The sequence below is a fragment of the Rhinopithecus bieti genome, unplaced genomic scaffold (genome assembly GCF_001698545.2).
Source record: "Rhinopithecus bieti isolate Rb0 unplaced genomic scaffold, ASM169854v2 scaffold_1682, whole genome shotgun sequence".
In the NCBI taxonomy this organism is placed as follows: Eukaryota; Metazoa; Chordata; class Mammalia; order Primates; family Cercopithecidae; genus Rhinopithecus; species Rhinopithecus bieti.
The window spans coordinates 901,070-926,563 of record NW_016803618.1 but is presented as its reverse complement, the minus strand read 5'-3'; the positions used below and the strand labels follow the sequence as shown (position 1 = coordinate 926,563).

Below are 25,494 nucleotides of genomic sequence, written 5' to 3'. Positions count from 1 at the left end.
TGGGTACCCAGTTGAGTAGTTTGGGGTTCAAGTCTGGATCCAATTCCAAAGGAGAAACAGCATAAGTACTGTGAATAAGGGGTATAATAGAAGGTTAGGCAAGCAAACCTGTCACACCTAGAAGATACAGGCTGAGAAGTTTACATCCTGACCTGCCATGGGTATCCTAGGGCTCCAGTTTACATCTCCACCACAGGCAAGATGGCAGGCTCTTTGCAGGTACTGGCTACTACTGCAGAAGTAGTGCCTATGGTATTGCCAAACACTGTTTGGGACATATGCTGGGTTATGTTGTCAAACCTACACAATCATCATTTCATTCTAAGACTGGGCCTGTTTCCCAGAATTCCTTTCCCTCTATAGGTCAGAGTTAGTGTTTACCACTGGGAGGAACTTGCAGAGATTTGGAAAGCAAAAGTGAAAAGAAGCCATCATTTTGGGGAGCTCTTGACTGCCAGACATGGTTGCTTTGCAAAGCTCTTCCTGAGCTCCCTTTTCGGGTTGTGAAACCAGGGGTAGTGGTTCCTTGGAGTTCCTCACGAGCCCTGCCTTCTTCACCCACTCTGGCACTTCAAGTTGAAATTATAGTGGCAGTTTTCCTGATCCTCCAGCCGAAGCCTCCAGATCTTCACTCTTCTAGCTTCTTCCACTTTCCTGTAAGTCCTGATTCCTATATCAAACCATCTAATACCATGATATTGTAGTAACTCAGTTTTTCTGATTAAACTGAGAATAATGAAGCCCGTTACTCATTTGCTGCCCATGTGGTTCTTGGCTATCTAGAGGAGGGGTTGGAAAACTTCCTTAAATTATGATGTTAAATATTTTAGTTTTTGCAGGATATTGCATCCCTGTTACAACTATTCAACTACTTAGCTCTGTTGTTGTAGTGTGAAAGCAGCTCTAGATAACACATAACAAATGAGTGTAGCTGTGGTCCAATAAAACTATGGACACTGAAATTTTAATTTTATATAATTTTTATATGTCACAAGAGACTGTTCTTTTTTTTCTTACCATTAGGAAATGTAAAATTTATTCTTAGCTCTCAGGCTGTACAAGAACAAGTGGTAAGCTGGTTTGGGCCATAGTTTGCCAACCCTTCATCTAGAGCAGGGCTGATGAAATCAGCCAGACCTGAACATAAACTTTTGCATGTCTCTTACTATGTGATGTTGGGCAATTTATTTAATCTATGAGCCTCACTTCTAAAATAGGGACATTTACAGAGACAATGTCGACAGTATAGGGTAGAGTGTTTGTTTTGTGAGGATGAAATAAGGATATACGTAAAATATTTTGCTGACTATTGGGCACATAGCTCGTAGTCTATCATTTCTTATTGTTGCTGTGGTGCGGGGAGCCACTATTTATTTGGTGCTTGCCATTTAGTTACACAATTAAAAGGGAACTGAGGACAGTCTTCAGCCTTTAGGACTTGCATTGGTTTTTGCACAGGAAAGGTAAAATCATATCCAGGGAAAATAACAAGGAGAGAACTCTTAAGACTTTTCAAATTATCTACCACATTTGAATTAAATATGTCAATACAGAATGCTTGTAAGTAATTCAGTCATCAAGCAGATTGTTACTAGCAATTCCTCTGGCACAGCAATGAGAGTTAGGAACAGGGGCATAGGGACTGGAAAGACAAAATAGGCAGAAGAATGGGGAACCTTAACTTCATTATATGATTGCTTTTACTGTGGAAGAATATTTAAAGATACTTCTATAATAGATCAAGAAAACATTATATTATAAATTATATAAGCCCAGACTATAGTGTCAGACTGCAAGATTGGCCCACGTCTCCTCAACAGTGGCCCGGCCAATTTGGGGACAAGTGCCTCTAGATAATCGACTCTGTGGTAGAAAGCCTTCAAAAGCAGCTAGGTCAGGACTCTTTCTTTGACATGCACATGAGAGGGTTCAGGCCGTAAACAGTGGGTAAAGCCAATGGCTGGAGCAGGTGCCAATCAGTACACCTTTCATCTCGAGGCTACTGAGAACCCAAGGGCTTTGATTAAAGACATTTGGGAGAATGAGCTGAATGTTGGCCTTGCCATTAAACTGGGAACTACAGTTGAGTATTTGGCACCATGCGCTGATAAAATAGATATGGCCTTGGTAATGACAATGGAACCTGGATTTGGAGAACAGAAATTTATGAAAGATATGATGCCAAAGGTTCACTGGTTGAGGACCCAGCTCCTGTCTTTGGATATAGAGGTGATAGTGGAGTAGGTCCTGACACTGTCCATAAGGGTGCAGAGGTAGGAGTTCACATGCCTATGTCTGGCAGTGCCATTATGAGGAGCGAAGATTACAGATCTGTGTCAACCTGTTAAAAATGTTTGTATGGAAGCTGCTCAGAAATGTTCTCTCTCTTTTTTTATTTTTTTGAGATAAAGTCTCGCTCTGTCGTCCAGGCTGGAGTGCAGTGGCGCAGTCTCAGCTCACTGCAACCTCCGCCTCCGAAGTTCAAGCGATTCTCCTGCTTCCGCCTCCTGAGTAAGTGGGATGACAGGAGCCTGTCATCACATCTGGCTAATTTTTTGTATTCTTAATAGAGATGGGGTTTCACCATGTTGGCTAGGCCAGTCTCGAGCTCTGACCTCAAGTGATCCGCCCACCTCGGCCTCCCAAAATGCTGGGATTATAGGCGTGAGCCACTGTACCTGGCCCAGGAATGTTCTCTTGATTGATGAAAACACTCATGAAATCTTTTTACTGGAAAACAGGAATATTGACTGGCAAATCATATTGTAATTGAAGCAGTACTGCTTTTCTGAGCAATTATTTATTCCAATGATTAAAATCTATTGTGTAGAATGTTCTGAGATTAGAAATTGGTGTGTATAACTATATTTTTAGTGATGCAATTTGAAGATTAGTGTGGCAGAATACTGAGTTTTTACTGGAAGCCTTGATTTTTATAAATAGTAATACTATAGCTGTATTAAGGTTACAAACAGAGATGTGTCTTAATGCCTAATGAGGTCATATTGGCTACTATAAAAGCAACTTTGTTTTCTGTATTTCTAAAAATAATTTTCTGTTGTTTCTCAGCTGTTTTCCAAAAGCAACGAAGTCTTTCTTTTTCTTATTTCACGTTATTTGTGATTTATTCATATGCCTGATAACATGAGTAAAGTAGAATTTTAAAATATAATCTTGGGTGGGATGGCATATCATATTTTTGCATCTGAATTTTATTTTTCACTTTTCATCTTATAGTTGATTAATAAAACTGTGAAACAATATATGAAGCCCAGGGATTCTAAAATACAGCATAGATTTTATCAGGGTGTTTTCTTTGTCAAAGTAGGCTATTCATTGATTCCTCCCCATCCCAAGTTTTCTTAGTCTCACCCATCATTCTTAAGGATATTAAATAAGGCTGTTGTGTTAGCTCTGAGTAGAAGGGAAAAGTAAAGCCTCTATTTGGAAGCATTATTGTGTTGAATCCCAACTTTGCCCTCTCTAGCTATTTGACCTTTGTCAAATTACCTAACTTTTTTTGCACTTCTCTTAACTCATTTATATACTGAAAGTAATTATAAAAACTGAGGGGTTGTATTGAGAATTAAGAGGTAACACTATATATGCAAAGCTTCCAGTACTATTTCTAGAATTTAGAGGATGTTCAATTCAAAGTGGCTAGCATTATATAAATTTATGTTTTGTAGGTTATAAAGTATTTTGATATATTCTCATTAAATCTATAAATCACACCTGTAAGGGGTGATAGGGCAGATATTTTGTTTCTCATTTAAAAAATGAGGAAACGAAAGCTCAGCAATAGGATGGCACATGGAAAGAATTCAGCAAGGCACAGGATTTCTGGTCTGTACTCTTTTTACAAACAGAGTCCTTGGGAAGTAGGTAAGACAAAAGAAGTTTCTTTTAGCTAATAATTATTATTTCCAGCTTAACTTTACCCTGTACCTGAACCAGATGGCTGAGAATATTCTGGAACTATGGATCTTAACCCTAAGGGATATGTATTTTATTCCAAGAAAGAACAGGCAGGCTAAAAGATGACAGGGTACAGAGTTAATCCATCAACTAAATGTTTACAACTGTAATCAAAATTCTACAGTGACTACCAATATGTGTCAGCTACTTCAGCCTTGTAAATACTATTGCTATGTAATAAATATGGCAAAAAAATACCAGGACCAGTATCATTAAACTTCTTGAGGCTACTATCAGTTTTGATAAATAAGGTTTGAAAAACAAGAGTGCCAACATTCAAGCATAGAATAGTATTAAGAAACCCCTTCTTTCTTTTGTTTTACATTACAAGGTAAAATTTGTTTCTTAATGTTTGTTTTATTTTAGCTTAGTAAATATTTGCACAATGAATAATAGACATTTAATCAAATCAAACAACATGAAGTATGTAGAAACAATTTAATTAAAAGCTTATATAGAAGATGATAGCATCAGATGTGATAAAGTTATGAGTTTATTTGCCTGGAAAACTTGGATTTGTCTTTTGTTTTCTTTAAAATAAATGTACAGTAAAACTATCAAAATAAATTGTATAAGCACATCTAAAAGTGTAAAATCATTCTAAAGTGTTAAAACTAGTTTGGCTACTGTTTATCCTTCAGCTTTCATCTCAAATGTCATACTTCCTATAAGAGGATTTTCTTGATCTTTCTATCTATAATAGCCATCCACCTCCATCCCTCAGTTACTGTGTCTTATTACAACTACTTTTATTCTTAATAATACTTATTATTATCTGACATGATTTATTTACCTACTTATTGTCCATCTTTCTCCCACTAGAACTTAAGTTCCAGGAAGACAGAGGCCTTCCCTCTTTCCATGTGTTTTAGAATGGCATTCTTTTGACAGACAGGTTACCCCACCTTTACTGGGCAGGAGAGAAATTAAAGCATCAGTGTTCTAGAAGGTCAGACTGCTACAGCAGCTGTTGCTGGGCTAGCAGTCTTCTTTGTGCCTGGCTGTGTTCATTTTTTTTTTTTTTTTTCCTTGCTAACTTTTAAGGAAGAGGAAGCATCTGGAAAACTGGCCTGACCACAGAAAATAACAAAGCACTTATACTCAAAGCAGATGGTATTGTCAAGTAACAACATCTGCAGGTGAAAAATCCAGCTGACAACAGGGGTAACTGTCAAAATATTTAAAAATTGTCCATGTCGTTTACTGCAAATTACATCTTCATCCCTGCTGAATGTATGATTCAGTCAGCAGATAATGATTGACTTTTCCCTCTATGCATAGAGAATCCCTGGACTCCTTTCACCCACTGGAAATTAGAATTGGCTTCAGTACTAGGCTCTTTTCGTGGGCCCCAAACACGAGTGTTTCCCTGAAAAGCTTTTTTTTAAGATGAGCACACCTTAGGAAGGAAATGCTTTTAAGATATTAAGTTTCAGTGAGTATGTTTAGCAATGCACTGGCTGGAAGCCCCTAATCTGCTTTTCTTCCAAAGGGCTATATCTTATTATCTTTAAAATCATCTTCAAATGTCCTGTTGATATCCTGGAAATGAGGCAGAATGGTTAGAACCACAAGACATTTCACCCTAGAAGACTTAGCCTTGCTGACTAATGCATTTGTTTACTCAATTAGAGGAAGGAAAGGAAGGCAGAATAGAAGGCTGCCCAAATTAAACCCTTCATATAGATTAACTCATAGGTATTGGATGACTCCTAATTGCTTTTCAAAAGAAGACCCACCATTTATTACATTTGAATCTTCACACACTGTTGGGTTGTGGATGCTTCTCTGGTATCTATAAGCTGATTAGTGTTTTTGCTTAGGTAAAATGAGCCTACATTTTATCTGCTGTTTCTTCTGAATAGGAAATATATGCTAAAATCTCAAAGCTATTCCTGTCTCATGAAGGAGTTGGTCTTATATAGAGAGGAAAATATGTAGGAAGTTGATTCTTTAAGGCTGACTAGGGGAACTAGTTTGGATGTTTTTTTTTTGTTTGTTTTTTTGTTTGTTTTTGTTTGTTTGTTTTTTTTTAACCCTATGAACCAGAGCAAGCAAGACCACAAATTCAAAATGGTATTCTTGTAGTATCTCTTTGAGAAATCCTAATCATAGAATGCTGCAGCCCCCAAAGTTTAGGAAATTCTGTTTTCCTATCAGACTGGTTCCAGTTAAGTAAGAGGCACTTTAAGAACAAAAATCTAGGGGCAGGCTTGGTCTAAAGCAGCCTCACTTTGTATGGCTTTAATTTATGGGTCTTACTGTCCCCCAAACTTTTATTCTTATATTAGGAAGTATGACAGAAAAGATTGTGGCATTGATATTATATATAAAGAAAGAGATTTCTTTATATATAATATCCTGAAACTAGATGCCTTTTTAAATTTTAATTTAAAAAAAAATTTAATTGATACATAATTGTACATGTTTATGAGATACATGTGATATTTTGATATACAATGTATACAATGTGTAATGATCAAGTAAGGGTAACTGGCATATCCATGACCTCAAACATTGATCAATTCTTTGTGTTGATAACATTCAAAATTCTTCTAGCCATTTTGAAATATACAATAAATTATTGTTAACTATAGTCACCCTGCTGTGCTATAGAACACTATACATTTTTCCTTCTATTTAACTGTAATTTGTACTCAACAAGCCTCTGGTAACTACTATTCCACTTTCTACTTTCGTGGGTTCAAGGTTTTTAGTTCCCACATATAAGTGAGAACATGTGTTGTTTGTCTTTCTGTCTCTGGCTTATTTCACTTAACATAATGTCCTTCAGGCTCATTCATGTTTCCACAAATGTCAGGATTTCATTCTTTCATTCTGTAGGCTTTTTCACTGTTATAAGTAATCTAGGGATAATTTAAAGTATACGGGAGGATGTACATAGGTTATATGCAAATACTACACCATTTTATATAAAGTACGTGACCATCACATGAATTTTGGTATCTGGGGGGGTCCTGGGAACAATCCTCCACAGATACTGAGAGACAACTGTAGTTGTGTCTTGCTTTAAAAAAAAAAAAAATACATTCAGCCACTTTATATCTCTTAATTGGGGATTTTAATCCATTTACATTCAAGATTATTATTGATAGGTATAAACTGACTCCTGCCATTTTGTTTATTGTTTACTGTTGTTTTGTAGATCATTTTTTCCTTTCTTCCATCTTGATTTTTTTTGTTTTTATGTTTTATTTCAATAGGTTTTTGGGGAACAGTTGGGGTTTGGCTACATGAAGAAGTTATTTAGTGGTGATTTATCAGATTTTGGTGCACCCACCACACCACACAAGCAATGCACACTGTATGCACTGTGTAGTCTTTTATCCCTTAGTGCCCTCTCACTCTTTCCACCAAGTCCCCGAAGTCCATTGTATCATTATTATGCCTTTGTGTCCTCATAGTGAATACACACAGTGTTTGATTTTTCATTCTTGAGTTACTTCACTTAGAATAATGGTCTGCAATTCAATCCAGGTTGCTGTGAATGCCATTATTTTATTCTTTTTTATGACTGAGTAGTATTCCATCATCTACATATATATCACACTTTCTTTATTCACTTACTCATTGATGGGCATTTGGGCTGGTTCCATATTTTTGCAATTGCAAATTGTGCTGCTATAAACATGCGTGTGCAAGTATCTTTTTTGTATAATGACTTCTTCTCCTGTGGGTAGATACCCAGGAGTGGGATTGTTGGATCAAATGGGAGATCTACTTTTAGTTCTTAAAGGAATCTCCACACTGTTTTCCATAGTGTTTGTACTAGTTTACATTCCCACCAACCATGTAAGAGTGTTCTCTTTTTCCCACATCAATGCCAACATCTATTATTTTTTGATTATGGCTATTCTTGCAGGAATGAGGTGGTATTGCATTGTAGTTTTGATTTGCATTTCCCTGATAAGTAGTGATGTTGAGCATTTTACCATACACTTATTGGCCATTTGTATATCTTCTTTTGGGAATTGTCTATTCATGTCCTTAGCCTACTTTTTGATGGGATTGTTTGTTTTTTTTCTTGCTGATTCGTTTGAGTTCTTTGTAGATTCTGGTCATTAGTCATTTGTCAGATGTATAGATTGTGAAGATTTTCTCCCACTCTGTGGGTTGTCTGTTAACTTGGTTAATTATTTCCTTTGCTGTGCAAAAGTCTTTTGGTTTAATTTGGTCCATCTATTTTTCTTTGTTTTTGTTGCATTTGCTTTTGGGTTCTTGGTCATGAAATCTTTGCCTAAGCCAATGTCTAGAAGGGTTTTTCTAACGTTGTCTTCTAGAATCTTTATGGTTTTGGGTCTTAGATTTAAGTCTTTGATCCATTTGATCCATCTTAAATTGACTTTTCTATAGGTGAGAGATGAGGATCCAGTTTCATTCTACATGTGCCTTGCCAGTTATCCCAGCACCATTTGTGGAATAAGTTGTCTTTTCCCCACTTTATGTTTTGTTTGTTTTGTCAAAAATCAGTTGGCTGTAAGTATTTGGCTTTATTTCTGGGTTATCCATTCTGTTCCATTGGTCTATGTTCCTATTTTTATACCAGTACCACACTGTTTCAATGACTATGGCCTTATAGTATGGTTTGAAGTCAGGTAACGTGATGCCTCCAAATTTGCTTCTTTTAGCTCAGTCTTGCTTTGGCTATGCAGGCTCTCTTTTTGGTTTTATATGAGTTTTAGGATGTTTTTTCTAGTTTTTTGAAGCATGATAGTAGTATTTTTGTGGAAATTGCATTAGTTTGTAGATTGCTTTTGGCAATATGGTCATTTTTGCAATATTGATTCTACCCATCCATGAGCATGGGATGTGTTTCCATTTGTTTATGCCATCTCTTATTTCTATCAGCAGTGTTTAGTAGTTTTCCTTGTAGACGTGTTTTACATCCTTGGTTAGGTATATAATAATTATTCTTTTTTTGTAGCTATTGTGAAAGGGGCTGAGTTCTTTATTTGATTCTCACCTTGGTCACTGTTGGTGTATACTAGAGCTAATGATTTGTGTACATTAATTTTCTATCTTGAAACTGCTGAATTCATTTACCAATTCTAGGAGCTTTTTATATGAGTCTTTAGGGTTTTCTAGGTACACGATCATATCATAAGCAAACAGCGACACTTTGACATCAATGTGGATGTCCTTTATTTCCTTCTCTTGTCTCATTGATCTGGCTAGGACTTCCAGTACTATGTTGAACAGAAGTGGTGAAAGTGTGCATCCTTGTCTTGTTCCCATTCTCAGCAGGAATTCTTTAAACTTTTCCCTGTTCAATATAATGTTGGCTGTGGGTTTGTCATAGATGGCTTTTATTACCTTAGGGTATGTCCCTTCTAAGCTGATTTTGCTGAGGGTTTTAAGCATAAAGGCATGCTGGATTTTTTCAAATGCTTTCTTTATGTCTGTTGAGATGATCATGTGATTTTTGTTTTTAATTCTGTTTATATGATGTATCATTTACTGACTTACATATGTTAAATTGCCCCTGAATCTCTGGTATGAAACCCACTTGATCATGGTGGATTATCTTTTTGATATGCTGTTGGATTCAGTTTGCTAGTATTTGTTGAGGATTTTTGCATCTATGTTCATCAGGGATATTGGTCTGTAGTTTTCTTTTTGTGTTATGTCCTTCCCTGGTTTTGGTATTAGGGTGATACTGGCTTCATAGAATGATTTAGGGAGGATTCCCTTCTTCTCTATCTTTTGGAGTAGTGTCAATAGGATTGGCACCAATTCTTCTTTGAATGTCTGATAGAATTCAGCTGTGAATCCATCTGGTCCTGTAATTTTTTTTGTTGGCAAGTTTTTTTTTTATTACCATTTCAATCTCGCTGCTTGTTATTTGTCTGTTCAGGGATTCTGTATCTTCCTGGTTTAATCTAAGAGGGTTTTATATTTCCAGGAATTTATTTATCTCTTCTAGGTATTCTAGTTTATGTGTGTAAAGGTGTTCATAGTATCCCTGAATAATCATTTGTATTTCTGTGGTATCAGTTGTAATATCTTCTGTTTTGTTTAGAATTGAGTTTATTTGAATCTTCTCTCTTCTTTTCTTGGCTATTCTTGCTAATGGTCTATCAACTCTCTTTTAAAAGAACCAGCTTTTTGTTTTGCCTTTTGTATTTTTTTTTTTGTTTGTTTGTTTCAGTTTCATTTAGTTCTGCTCTGATCTTTGTTATTTCTTTTCTTCACTGGGCTTGGGTTTGCATTGTTCTTGTTTTTCCAGTTCTATGGGGTGTGACATTAAATTGTTTATTTGTGCTCTTTCAGATGTTTTGATGTAGGCATTTAATGCTGTGAACTTTTCTCTCAGCACTGCTTTTGCTGTATTCCAGAGGATTTGATAGGTTCTGTCACTATTATCATTCAGTTCAAATGATTTTTAAATTTCCATCTTGATTTAGTTGTTTACCCAATGATCGTTAGGGGCAAGTTATTTAATTTCCGTGTATTTGCATGGTTTTGAGGGTTCCTTTTGGAATTAATTTCCAATTTTATTCTACTGTGGTCTTAGAAAGTTCTTGATATAATTTTGATTTTCTTAAATTTAGCGAGACTTGTTTTATGGCCTGTCATATGGTCTGTCTTGGAGAATGCTCCAATGTCTTTGGCTCTCTGGGTGGGCAGAGAAAGACCACGTGGCAGCAGGGATAGGTATGTCTGAGCTCACCTTCTCCTTTGACGGAGCTTGCTGTGGCTATTGTGGGGGATGGGGGTGAGTTCCAAGTCCAGTGGAGTTATATTCCCAAGAGGATTATGGCTGCCTCTGCTGAGTCATACAGCTCACCAGGGAAGTGGGGGAAAGCTGGCAGTCACAGGAGTCATCCTGCTTCCATGCAGCCTGCAGTCCTAAAGGCTGGTCTTTCTCCCACCACGGCCTCCCCTCTCAACAGCACTGATTCTGTTTCCAGGCAACCAGTGACCAGGGCTGAGAACCTGTTCCAGACCACCAGCCTCTCCACTGAGAATGCAAACTGACTTGCAGTTTTTCGGCATCTCAGGGAGCCTGCAGTGGTGATCCAGTTCCTTTATCGATTCTCTCTGCTTTCCTGGAATGTTCCCGTGGTAGTTCTTGGAGCAAAAGTTCATGATGTGAATTTCCACAACTGCTGTGTCCATCCGAGCAGGAACTGCAATCTAGTCCTGCCTCCTATCTGCATCTTAGTCTTCTTCCTTTCTTTGTGATTTGATGGCTTTCTGTAGTGGAATGCTTTGCTTCTTTTCTTTTTATCTTTTGTGTATCTATCATAGGCTTTTGCTTTGCAATTGCCCCGAGGTTTGCATAAAACATTTTACAGCAGGGTAATTTAAGCTATAACAGCTTAATTTTGACCACATACACAAATTCTCTACATTTACCCCCTTTCTTTTCATGTTTCATGTTTTTGATACCACACTTCACATTTTTAATAATATGTATCCCTTAGCAAATTATTGTGGCTTTAGTTGTTATTAATAGTTTTGTATTTTGACATTTATACTAGAGATATAATTGATTTACTCACTGCAGTTTAAGTATTAGGGTGTTTTGTATTTGACAATGTATTTACTTTTACCAATGAGTTTTATACTTTCATTTAATTTTATGTTACTAATCAGCATCCTTTTCCTTCAGCTTGAAGAACTTCCTTTAGCATTTTTTTTTTTTTTTGGTAATGCATGACTACTGGTGGTAAACTTTCTCAGCTTTTGTTTGTCTGAGAAAGTCTTTATCATTCCCTAGTTTTTGAAATAAAGGATTGCTGAGTGTAGTATTCTTCATTGTCAATCTTTTTCTTTCAGAATTTTACATATATCATCCCACTCACTTTTGGCTTGCAAGATTTCTACTGAGAAGTCCTCTGATAGTCTTATGTGTGTGTGACTGTAGGGGGGCTGGCGCGGGGGTTGGTGGTAATCCCTATATGTGATGGTTTGCTTTTCTCTTGCTTCTTTCAATATTCTTTCTTTGTCTTTAACTTTTGACAATTTGACTGTGATGTGTTACATTGTGGGTGTCTTTGGATTTAACTTATTTGGTGTTGTATGGGTTTTCTGGATCTAGCTTTGTAATTCCCTCTCCAGAGTTGGGAAGTGTTCTGCCATTCTTTCTTAGAATGTATTTTCTGACCCTTTCCATCTTTCTTCTTCTTCTGGCATGCCAATAATGCATAAGTTATTATGCTTGATGGTTTCCCATACTCTTTTTCATTCCTTTTTCTTTTTGCTTCTCAGATTGGATGATTTCCAGTGAACTATCTTCAGGTTAACTATCTTTCCTTCTGCCTGATCTAGTCCGTTGTTGAACCCCTTTATTGCATTTTTTCAATTCAGTGATAACATTCTTCAGATCTATGGTTTCCATTTGGTATTTGTTTATGCTTTCTCTTTGTTGAAGTTCTCAGCTTGTCCTTACATTGCTGTCTTGACCTCTCTTACACTGCTGTCTTGACCTCTGTGGAGCATCTTTATGACCATTGTTTTGAATTTCCTATTGGTGAATTCATAAAACACCACTTGTGTTGCTTTCTGGACATTAATCTTGTTCTTTTGCTTGGAATTTTTTTTTTCATTTTCCTTGATTGTCTGTGTTGATTTCCACACATTAGGAAATACACTTACCTCTTTATGTCTTGTTAGACTAGACCAGTCTTATGTAAGAGAACATTTTCACTAATCTGTCTGGCCAGAGATTTTAAGGTGCCTCTCTAATTTTTGTGTTTGTCCAGACCACTATCTTTGTTTTTAGTGGTTTTCTGGATCTTAGGCTGTACTACATATTGCCAGTACCCCAAGACTCATATGATAGAAGCAAGGCATTTTAGATATAGCTGGAAAGGTGAGGGTGTTGAATATGTGTTCTAGTTTTCTCTATCTTCATGGTGGGGCTGGGTATGGGTGTTTACTTCCGACTCTTTCTGTACTAAACTGGGGGAGGAGTTTTGGAAAAAGCCTGAACTCACATTTGGGCTACACCTTCTGATCCTTGAGGGATAGCTTCTGGGTGTGGGCCCATTCTGTGTTCACTTGTTTTCTGTCATCTTGTGTCACTCAGGATTGGAAAGCCCCCTTAACTACCAGAGCTAGGTCATTGAGATGACAGTTCCTTAGGTGCGAGCTATTAAAATTGTAGCACTTGGTGCATAGCCAAAATCCTTTCAGAAATAATAGGTAGGCTTGTACTTATTTCTGGGGTGATCTGGGAGGAAGTCTTATGACGAGCCAAATTCTGGCTCTAATTAACAAAGGGTTATTTTTTGTTTGTACTGTTAGCTCTTTGATATATGTAGTATCAGGTAGTCCATGAGAGTGTGTGTCATAATATCTTTCCAGGGAGAAAGTGAGAGCTACACGTTCATGCCCCGTTTCTGCATTGCTTCAAGGAACTACAGCCCCTGGAACTGTTTGGATGCCCATTTAAAACCACCTCTTTGTTCTGGGATCAAGGGAGACTCCCCTATGCCTAGTCCCTTCTGTCCTCAAAGCTTTTAGGTTTCGGGTGGAGTCCATTGGGATGTAGCTTTAAAAATCAGGTTTCTGAATATGTGTCCTAAACTCCTTCTGGGGAGAAATAGGGACTTAGGGTTTTGGGGCCCCTTCTCTGTACAGCTCCAGGGGGATAAAGTCACTATAGTTATTTATGTACCATTTAAAAATGCTACTTTTTCCTGCAGTTTATAGAGAATTGTGTATGTCAGTCCCTTCTGCTCCCAGAGCCAAGAGATTTAGCATGCAGTTCCTTAGGTAGGGGCTGCAGTAGTGAGTGTAAATTCTTCCCATGCTTGTGGTGAGTTATTAATTGACTGTCCATTTAACTCCCCAATTCAAGTTAGTTAAACGTCAGACTGTCAGATTACCACTGTAAGAGTGTTTTATAAACCCCTTCTGGGGAGAAAACAGAGGGCTGTGTTTTCTAAGCCCCTTGTCTGCACTGCTCCAGGGGAATGAGGTCCCTGGAAGTACTTGTGTGCCAGTGTAAACCCAATTTTCTTACAGTCTAAGGTACATGCATGCGTCAATCCCCTCTGCTCTTGGAGCTGGTGAATTAAGAATCAAAACGTGGGGAAATTTCAGGTTTGAGCCTGATATGTGAAGTCCAGATGCTCCTCTCCACAGGGAGAAGCTGGGTGTCAGGGATTCCTTTTCTGATTTGGTGACACAGTGCCCAAGGTGGGGGTCTGTACCCGACTATGCCTTGGCTTTTCCTACCCACTTGATATATGTGTTTTCTCAGTTCCCCAGTGGGTAGGAGTTTCTCCGCTGGTCTCTGACTTTCTCTCATATGGAATTGACCCATAGATAGATGTTCATCTGGAGCATCAGTGGGTGGAGGGAGAGTCAGGAGCTTTCTATCCTGCCATGTTGGTGACCTCATGCCTCAGATTAATTTATTATTTATTTACCTATCTACCTACCTACCTTTTCGACTTGACACGTAGAAAGCTAAAACCCTGAGAAGCTGACAAGTTTGTAAACTTCACAGTTCAAAGAGTCCCAAAGTTAGATTTTGGGGCTTCTGACACCAGTTTGCCAGGTCTTCCAACTTCTCATGTGGCCTCAGCAACATTTTAGTCCACCTTCCTATTTTCTGTGAACACTCCTAGCAATAGAATTTCCCCTTGAAAAATGTGAAGTCAAAACTGTGCTTTCCACATTAATATTTCTTGTATTTAAAAAAAAAAACCCTTAATTTAATTTTAATTCCTCATTTACCCAGTTGTCAAAATAATATTTTCATTCCTTTTAATGTAAATAATGGTGGAAGAATGCATTTAAAAAGCCAAGATTTCAATGAAGTTTGATAAGGTCCACAGCAAAGTAAAGAACTAGAATGGAGGGTACTTGAGTAAACTGGGAGTCTCTCAAGTCTGCTCCATTTGTGAATTGGAGACAAGTAAAGTCTACAATTATCAGCTTGCGAGAAGTAGTAAGGAAGCTCGCCAGTGTTCAGAACATGTGGGAAAATGGGTCATGAAGCTTTCACCTACAGATGTGGGTCTCTAATTTCTCTTTTCTGTGTAGTGTGGGAACTCTTAGCTAAATAACTTATAGCATGATTGGACACAGGGATCTTGGACAATAATACACACAAACATGAAACTGCCAAATAAGGAAACTCAACTCAAATCATGTGGAAACTCCTGGAAAACAATTTCTAATTCCATATTTAAAAGTTAACAGTTATGAGAACAAATCAGAGAAATTGCAAAAAGCACACCTCAATAACCATAATTTATATAGCATTTAAAAGACACTCTAAAGAAGGAATTACTATTATAAAAACTGAAAAAAGAAAACTTAGGGAAAGACAAATAGAAAATTTTAGAAATGGAAAATATACACTTTGACATAATCTCCATTAATAGTTACATAGATGTGTTAAATTATTGGGGGTTACATAGGGATAAAAATGGAATTAGAAGATATGTCTTGGAAATCACTCAGAATGCAGCACAGAGAGTGGAAAAATGTAAAATGTAAAATGTGAAAGAGAAGCTCAGAGATATAGGAAAGATAAAATGAGACACTTTAATATGATAATTCCATAAGGATAGGATAGAAAGAACATGAGAGAGGCAATATTTGAAGACATAATGGTGGTTAACGTCTCAGAATTAAAGAAGATGAGTGTTGCGATCGAAGGAGTATAGTAATTCCTAAAGAAGAAAAACAAAACAATTTCAAAACCAGACATGTCATAATGAAAATGCAAAACTTCAAAGACAGAGAATTTTCAAAGCACTCACAAGGACAGATAACCTATGAAATCCCAATAATAAGACTGAAAATAAACTACTCATTATCAAAGATATATTCCATAAGAAAATAAAATGGCTTTCGAGTTATAAAGGAGAATAATGTCTGTCTACAATTCTAGAAAGAGTGAAACTATCATTCCATGGAGAAGATAAAATGTCATTTTCAAAGTATGAAGATTGAAAAGATTACCACTTACAGAGTGCTCCTGAACCAAACCAAAACAAAACAAGACAAAACTACTAATGGATGTATTTTATTTTACTAAGAAGAAAATGGAACCCAGAGGAAGGTACATGATGCAACAAGCAAGAATGAACAAGGCAATAGTAAACATGTTGATAATACTACACAAATATTAGCTATAAAAATAATAACATGACTCTATGAGAGATGTTTGAAAACCAGGGAGAATCAAATTCCTAGGCAATATCATGGGTCTCAGGGACAGAAGTTCAAATTTAAAGTATTCTAATTGTCTTGTTTTTCTTGGGAAGAGAATGAAGAATTAAGTCTTAAGTAGATAAGCATATTGAACAATTAAAGGTAGTCACTAAAAAGATAGAAATAAGCTCCTCACTAGTAGAAGAATGAAAAGGGAATAAGATGGTAGGACAGAAACATTATTTAGAGTGAGTCAAGTGGATATGCCTGCCCCTAGAGGTAAAGTGTATGAAGTACACAGAATCATATGTGAAGTGAGGTTACACAAAGTGTTGAACCCAAGTATGATCATGCCTTTGAATTTCCAGCTTACAGGAAATACAGGGACAGAAAACAAGCAAAATGACATAATAGGGAAGCAAACAGAATAAATGGCATTCTACTGGAAAACTGACCTTGGGTCTTGGGGAAAGATGGGCATAGAAAAAAACGAGGGGAGATTAGCTTTAAGAAGTTCAATAAGAAAATGTAATACGTGGACTATGTTTAGATCCTCCTTTGAACAAACCAATTATAAAAGGACTATTAAGAGATAATTGGGAACTTCAAATGTGAACTGGAGTCTGATAATATCAAGGAACCGGTGATAATTTTATCAGATGTGCAAAAGGTATGGTAGTTACATAAGAAAAGGTTACATATTTTGAGATGTCTTGGAAGTATGCAGGGATATAATAATATGATGTGTGCTTTGGCTATAAAATATTTTAGCACAAAAGAAAAAGGAATATATAAAGCAAGTGGTTTTGCTAATTGTTAACTTTGGTTGATGGACACAATGGGATTAGTTATCTCAGGCTCTATACTTTTGTGTATGTGTGAATAGTTTTATCATAAATATTTAGAATAGTGTTACAATTCAGAAAGTTTAACAATAAAGAGATGAAAATTGTATACTAGAAAATAGTAATAATAAAGCCAGAGTAATAATTTTTGTGTCATGTAAAATATAAATTAATGCAAAACTGTAAAAGTAGTGGAAACATAGCCTAATGATAATAATCTACTCAGGAAGCCATAGCCATCTATGTACACTAAACAACATAGCTTTGAAACATATAAACAGCAGTTGACAAAATCACAAGAAGAAATTAAAAATTCTGTTATCCAGAGCAAGATCATAATGCATTCATTCAGAAATTTACAAGTCACGGTGACAAAAATTTTTGATGGATATTTAAGAATTCAGTAACAGATTTAACAACCTGCTAATAGAGATATATGACTTTTTATCATCTCTATATATAGATGGATATATATATAGAGAGATTATATACATTTTAAAACCAACAGAATATGTTTTTAATAATTGGCGACAAAAGAAGTCTTAGTGACAATCTAAGAATATATGCTATTAACATCATTCTCCCTGAATACAATGTAATAATATTAGAAATGAATAATAAAAAGGCAATAGAAAACTATGACTTGGACACTAAACTGCACTTATAAATAGTTCTTGTAAATAAAGTATACTTTAAATAAAGCACAGATAACTAGAAATAAAAAGGAGGCATAAAAAACTGTAAACAAATCAATCATTTTATAATAAAATTTTGGATAACTTAGAGGCAATTGATAAGTTTTTAGAAAAATAAGTTGCCAAGATTGACTCAAAGGGAAATAAAACTGAATTAATCAAATGTCAACTAAAGACATGAATTATAGTCTGATTTCCTTTCTTCTTTCACCCTTGTTTAAAGGTACCAAATGGGGTTTTTTGATGAACTTTCAGAAATAGATCTCTGTTACAATAATTTTTCCAGAAAAAATACTTTCCAAGACCAATTTAACACTCATGTAAACTGCTTTAGCCAAACTTGCACCACTGTATAAAAGGAAATTGACTTTACAGAGATAAACATCTAAATATTAATTTAGTGACTAATTCAAGCTAATTAGATTCTAGTAATATCATAGAAGGGTAATTACATAATTAATTCTCATAATAGATGACATATCTTGATCAAATAATAGTTTATCTGAAGAATGAAAGAATTGCTTAACTGTAGGAAATCCATTAATGTAGGACACCTCAAATAATACATTAAAGTAAAAAAATCACAGATATTCATGATTGAAAATTCTTAGCAAGGAGAACAAACTTTACTTGAAAAGGATTATCTACCAAAAACTTCAAACATATGAATACATCACAATTAATGGCAACAATTTAGGGAATTTTTTATTAAAATTAGAAATGAAATAAAGATGCCTCTATCATTGCTACTTTCATTTTTGTCCTGGTGGTCCTATCCAATACAATAGAGTGAGAAAAAGAAATTGGAAGTGTAAGATTTGAAAAGGAAGAGAGTAAATTGCCAAATGTGCACCTGATCAAATTTTAGAAGATCTAGCAGGATCTATTGATAACTTATTTACAATATTAAGACAGTTCAGCAAGTTTTCTGGATTCAGATCAACATTTAATAATCAACAGTTTTCTGATACTCCAGGAATAACTAATTCAAAAATATAATGAAATTTAAGAACAACCCCATTCATAGTGGCAAAGTAACTAGAAATACTTCTAATAACGTTGTGCAAGATCTTGATGGAGAAAATTACAAAATTTATTAAAGAGAATAAACAAGACCTCAATATATGGGAAGATACATTCATACATGAAAACAGGCAAAATTTATTTGGAGTTCAAAGCAATTCCAACAAACATTTAAGTATATTTTGTGTATAAATGTGTGTGTGTGTGTGTGTGTATGGAGGTTGATAAGTAGTTCTTATGGATGAATAAAAGGCCAAGAATAGCCTATATAATTTTAAAGGAAAAAAGATCAAGAGGTATCTTAATACACCAAATATTTAGGTTTTATAAAAAAGATTTTGTAATTAAGACAATATGGTACTAGTGAAATGAGAGTGAAATAGATCATCATCATGGAATAGAGAAGCCAAGAAGCACGTTCATGTATGTTTGGGAACTTGGTAGTGAGAATGAAGCCACTGCATATCATTGACAAAAAAAAGATGGTACTGTAAATTGTATGAAGGAAGGTAGATTTCTAATATAAAAAATACAACTTTTGAAAAATGAAGGATATTGCTATGAACACAGTGTTGGGAATTGTACTTTAATCAGAACTTAAAAAGGCAAAAATTACAAAGGAAAATATTGATATATTTGACTTCATCAAAATTAAAGAACTACATGACGAAAGATAGCACAAATTTTACAATAAACACTAGACTAAGAGAAGAGAAAATGTGTATAAAAAGGAAACAATTCTAGAATGTATAAAGAGCTCCAACAATTAGTGAGAAAAATACAAACAACCAAATAAAAGCTGGTATACAATATGAATTCCATGGATACATTTGAAAACTGTATTTGGAGTGAAAAAAGCAAGGTTCGCTTATAAGTGGGAGCGAAATGATGAGAACATATGGACACATAGAAGGGAACAACACACACTGGGGCCTACTGGATGGTGGAGTGTGGCAGGAGGGAGAGGATCAGAAAAAATAACTTGGGGGTACTAGGCTTAATATCTGGGTGATGAAATAGCCTGTACAACAAACCCCCATGACACAAGCTTACTTATGTAACAAACCTGCACTTGTACTCCTGAACTTAAAATATAAGTCAAAAGAAAAGAAAAGAAAAGAAAAAAATGAAAATACAGAGTGATACCTTACAATATCAGTTACATAACATTTAATTTAAAAACTCCTGTGTATTGTTTATATGATTTACATACAAATCAAAAGCATAAACACATGGACTTAATGGCTACTCTCCTACTTCAGAAGAGTGTTTTGTGGGGGACAGAGGGAAATAAATCTAGATAGTCACAAAGCATAATTCAACTAAATTAATACATTTTAATCTTGAAAATATAAAATGTATGAGGCCAAAAAAAAATCAAAATTGAATTCTGGCACTGCTTCTGAGTTAATAAAATGTTAATATTTGTCCACATTTGAGAAGTAACAACCCAGAGGCAGCCTTCAAATCTTTGCTTCTGAAATTATATCTTGAGTCACATCTCAAAAGTAGCCAGGCTGCACGTAACCTGCGTGTCATGGATTGTTTATTTCTCATTGGCTCAGATCTTTATCTCTGTGAACTCAGTCTAAGCCTCTGCTTCTTGTTGGGGCGAGCCCTGCCTGTACAGTTCTTACAGGACTAGGGTAGAAGGTGGAAGTGTGTCTTCTTTGTAGCCATGGGTGTGTGAAGCCAGAGAAGTCACTAGTCAGAGAAGCTACTAGTCAGTAGAAGCAAGAGGTATGTAGATACTCGAAGCTCTTCCCAGCCTCAGATGCAAGAGACCCTTTTTATACACAGGTCAGGAGGATCTTTCCCATTTTGACATCATTCTTTGTCTTACAGCACAAAGTCTCCCAGATCCTTCTCCAAAGGCAAGCTAACTGTGTGACCCTGCCCTTAAAAATGTATTTATTTGTATTTTTTTCCATTATAATGCTCTGTCCATAAAATGAGGATTCTATGGTTATGGCAGCTAGAAATGGAATATACATAAAGCCCTTTAACTCTATCTGGTTATTCTTGTGGTTAAGGTGATGACTCTATTCTTCCTCTGTCTTGCCTCCCTTCCACCACAAGGTCTGGTTCATTTAAACAATTTCTCCTAAATTTAGTAGTTTAACTCTTATTTTTTGGGCCGGATTTATGCCCTTCCCTAGATTCTCTTTCTGATCAACATTTGCCCTCACAACATCTACCCACCTTTTACAAGTGTTCTCCTAAACTTTTACCTTACAAAAAGGATCCCATTCCCAATTATTCCCTATTTCATTTTCCTTTGTATTGCTTTGCTGCTTTTATACATTACTATCACAAGAATAGCCACATCCTTTATTACTAAAACTTGCCACACTAAGCCATGTAAATGTGTAACTTCTAATCCTCTCTTTCCAGGGTAATCTCCTCTTAACCATGCCCTGATGCTGGATTTAGAAATAACATTGTCTCATATCCAGATAGAGCTGTGACCTAGTTCTTCAACCCATTGTTCTAAGGGTTGCATGTTACTGTGGTCCTTTTTGATTCATTGCCTCCTCTGATCATCACTCTCCACTGCTCTTGTAATAGGCACCAAGGCTCAGGCTAGTTCTCCATATGACACATCCTGGATATTTCTTTTACCAAGCACCATTTCCCTTTTGTGGGAACACAGATGTGGAGACACATATCCTGGAGATGTCTAGACTGAGAGAATTCCATGTGCAGTTTTCAAATGTGTCCCTCCTAGGGCAATACAAGACCTGCATTCAAAATCACTACTCAAATTCCCAACAGAAAGACTTCTTAACCAATGTAAGGCACATTATAACACATTGCTGATCATTGCTCTCATACCCAGATTATACAGATATTTTTTTTTTCAAGAGGCTTTTCATTTTTAATTTGTCTGGGGCCTTGTTAGAATAAAAATACAAAGTAACCAGATAGCCAATATGTAATAAAAATAAAAAGAAAAAAATAGTTTTGAATATTGATATTACTTGCTTTCTTTTCCTGCAACCATTGTGACAGTTTTACAGATTTTTTTTTTTATTATAGTTTAAGTTCTAGGGTACATGTCACAACATGCAGCTTTGTTACATATGTATACATGTGCCATGTTGGTGTGCTGCACTCATTAACTCGTCATTTACATTAGGTATATCTCCCAATGGTATTCCCCCCATCCCCCCTCCCCACAATAGGACCTGGTGTGTGATGCTCCCGCTTCCTGTGTCCAGCGATCTCATTGGTTCAATTCCCACCTATGAGTGATACATCAGTATTGGTTTTCCTGTTCTTGCGATATGTGTGCTGAGAATGAATGGTTTCCAGCTGCATCCATGTCCCTACAAAGGGACACAAAACTCATCCTTTTTATGGCTGCATAGTATTATCATGGTATTATATGTTTCACATTTCTTAATCAGTCTGTCACGGATGGACCATTTGGGTTGATTCCAAGTCTTTGCTATTGTGAATAGTGCTGCAGTAAATATATGTGTGCATGTCTTATAGCAGCATGACTTATAATCCTTTGGGTATAATCCCCAGTAAATGGATGCTGGGTCAAATGGTCATTCTAGTTCTAGATCCTTAGGAATCGCCAACACTGTTTTTCCACAATGGTTGAACTAGTTTAACAATCCCAACCAACAGTGTAAAAGTTTCCTATTTCTCACATCTTCTCCAGCACCTGTTGTTTCCTGATTTTTTAATGATTGCCATTCTAACTGTGTGAGATGGTACTCATTGTGTTTTGATTTGCCATTTCTCGATGGTGAGTGATGTATGAGCATTTTTCAGGTGTCTGTTGGCTGTATGGAATGTACTTTTTTTGAGAAGTGTCTGTTCATATCCCTTTGCCCACTTTTTGATGGGTTGTTTTTTTCTTGTAAATTTGTTGAGTTCCTGTTATAGGATTCTGCGGATATTAGCCCCCTTGTCAGATGAGTAGATTGCAAAAATTTTCTCCCATTCTGTAGGTTGTCTGTTCACTCTGATGGTATTTCTTTTGCTGATGCAAAAGCTCTTTAGTTTAATAGATCCATTTGTCAATTTGCTTTTGTGCCGTTGCTTTTGGGTTTTAACATGAAGTCCTTGCCCATGCCTATGTCCTGAATGGTATTACCTAGGTTTCTTCTGGGGTTTTTTATGGGTTTCAGGTCTAACTTTAAGTCTCTAATCCATCTTGAATTAATTTTCATATAAGGGAGTAAGGAAAGTGATGCCAGTTTCAGTTTTCTATTATGGCTAGCCAATTTCCAGCACGTATATTAAATAGGGAACCTTTCCCACATTTCTTGTTTTGTGTCAGGTTGTCAAGATCAGATGGCGTATGATGTTGTATTATTTTCTGAGCTCTGTTCTGTTCCTTGGTCAAATATCTTGTTTTGGTACCAGTACCATGCTGTTTTGGTTACTGTAGCCTTGTAGTATAGTTTGAAGTCAGGGAGCGCAAATTATATTTTATCCCACAAGATCTCTTGCCACTTCTTTATATTTCTGTGTTTGATCCCAGACAACCTATCATGTAATCCATATGAACACGACTTCATAGCTCTGTAAATATCAATCCCTGAAGGCTCTTCCACAACTTTGCAGATCATGTAGCTGAAGTACAAGTTAATCCATGAATCAGGAGCAACCCAGGATACTGTGGTTCAGTTACAGAAAACACAGTAGGAGCCAAACATGTTACTAGGCTCCTACATTCTCTTTACACTGGGTGTTACCACCATGGATGGAGGCATCAGATTTTAAATCTAAGAGCTTAGCAAAGTCAAAGGTCTGCCAAAACCACTAACTTATTCACTGGCAAAGAAGTGAATAAGTTCAGATGTTTAAAAATATTAATTTCACATCTAACCTTGAATATATTTTTTTCTATGATGTATAAGGTGAAATTCTCCTCTGTTCCCCATCCCTAATCCTAGTCCCCCATAAGCTCTTGGGTTTTAACTATGGTTATCACTTTTTGTTGTTTATTTCTAGAAGGTAGTCTATACATTTTTTAAAACATTAACCATAAATAATACATAATATCATTCTGTATTTTGCTGATTTTTTTTCTTTTATTCTGTAATATGCCTTTGCTGATTTCACCATGTTAGTATATGTAGATTCTGTTAGTTATAATTAGGTTCAGCTATAATAGAAACCCACATATTACTGTGGCTAAAGAAGATAAAAGTTTATTTCTGTCTCCCATTTAAGATGTAGAGAGAGAGTCAAACTGGGACTGCTTTAGTGTTTCATATTACTGACCCAGCCTCCGTCCAGCTTGTTGTTCCATAGTGCATAACATCCCTTTTCAAGTTCACCTCATGATCCAAGATGACTCATGATTCAAGATTGCCTAAACTCAAATCAGTTGGAAGGAGGACTTTTAAGATCATTTCCCTGAAGTTATAGACAACTTTCACACTATGTACCATTGTCCAGAACTTAGTGACATTGAATACCTAACTGCATGTGAGAATAGAACATATTATCTTTTAGGGACGGTGGCCACAATCCCCAGCTACAATCTTGGAGTTCTACTATTGAGAATGAAGGGAAGGACAGTAGTAGAGAGAAAACTCACAATTATATTTACCTAAATTTTCGACTGCTATGTGCTTAGAGTGTTTTGATCCTTTCCTTGAAGAGAAATTAGGTACAGGACAGAGGAGAGGAAGATAAATTCCTGATACTTGTAAAATATTGGCCATTTTTGACCATATATTGTATCAAATGTTTTCCATTTTCCCTTCCAAACTCATTCTCCACCTTCTCTTACTCCCTGTTCTTTGGTGATGGAGGCTAGCTGGGTGCTCCCTTCTCTACGTGGCTTTCTCCTCCATCCTCTTGCCCCTTTTGGCCTACAAGTGTTATAGTCTATTCCACCATTTATCTGGGCAATTTGTTTGATTACTATGGGGTTCGTTTTTTTCACCTCCAAAGTATGAAACTGTCTGGATCAGTGGTTCTCAAACATGAATGTACATCAGCATCACCTGGAAGGTTTGTGAACATTGAGTGCTGAGTTCTACCCCCAAATTTTCTGAATCCACAGATCTGGGCCAATAATTTATATTTCTATTTATTTATTTATTTCAATAGTGTTTGGGGAACAGGTGATTTTGGTTACATGGATAAGTTCTTTAGCGGCAATTTCTGAGATTTAGGTGCACCCATCACCAAGCAGTATGCGCTGTACCCAATATATACTCTTTTAACTCTCACCCCCTTTCCCATGCTTTCTCCTGAGTCTCTGAGGTATATTCTATCTTCTTATGCCTTTGAATTTTCATAACTTAGCTCCCACTTATAATGAGAACATGTGATTTTTGGTTTTCCATTCCTGAGTTACTTCAGTTAGAACAATGGCCTTCAACTCCAGCCACGTTAGTGCAAATGCCATAATTTCATTTTGTTTTATGTCTGAGTAGTATTCCATGGTGTATATATACCACACTTTCTTTATCCACTTGTTGGCTGATAGGCATTTAGGTTGGTTCCATATTTTCGCAATTGTGAATTATGTTGCTATACACATGTGTGCCCATGTGTCTTTTTCATATAATGACTTATTTTCTGTTGGGTAGACACCCAGTAGTAGGATTGCTGGATCAAGTAGTACTTCTACTTTTCATTCTTTAAGGAATTTCCATACTGTTTTCCATAGTGGTTGTACCAGTTTACATTCCCACACGCAGTGTAAAATTGTTCCCTTTCACCACATCCATGCCAACATCTGTTTTTAAAATTTTTAAATTATCGTGCTTCTTGCAGGAGTAAGGTGGTATCTCACTGTGGTTTTAGTTTGCATTTCTCTGATAATTAGGGAT

General features: G+C 36.2%; 1 pseudogene; it reads left to right on the top strand.

The window, feature by feature from the left end:
- Positions 1-201: 201 nt before the first annotated feature.
- On the top strand, positions 202-2,409 carry LOC108541173 (ribulose-phosphate 3-epimerase-like; annotated as a pseudogene).
- The last annotated feature ends 23,085 nt before the right edge of the window (positions 2,410-25,494 follow it).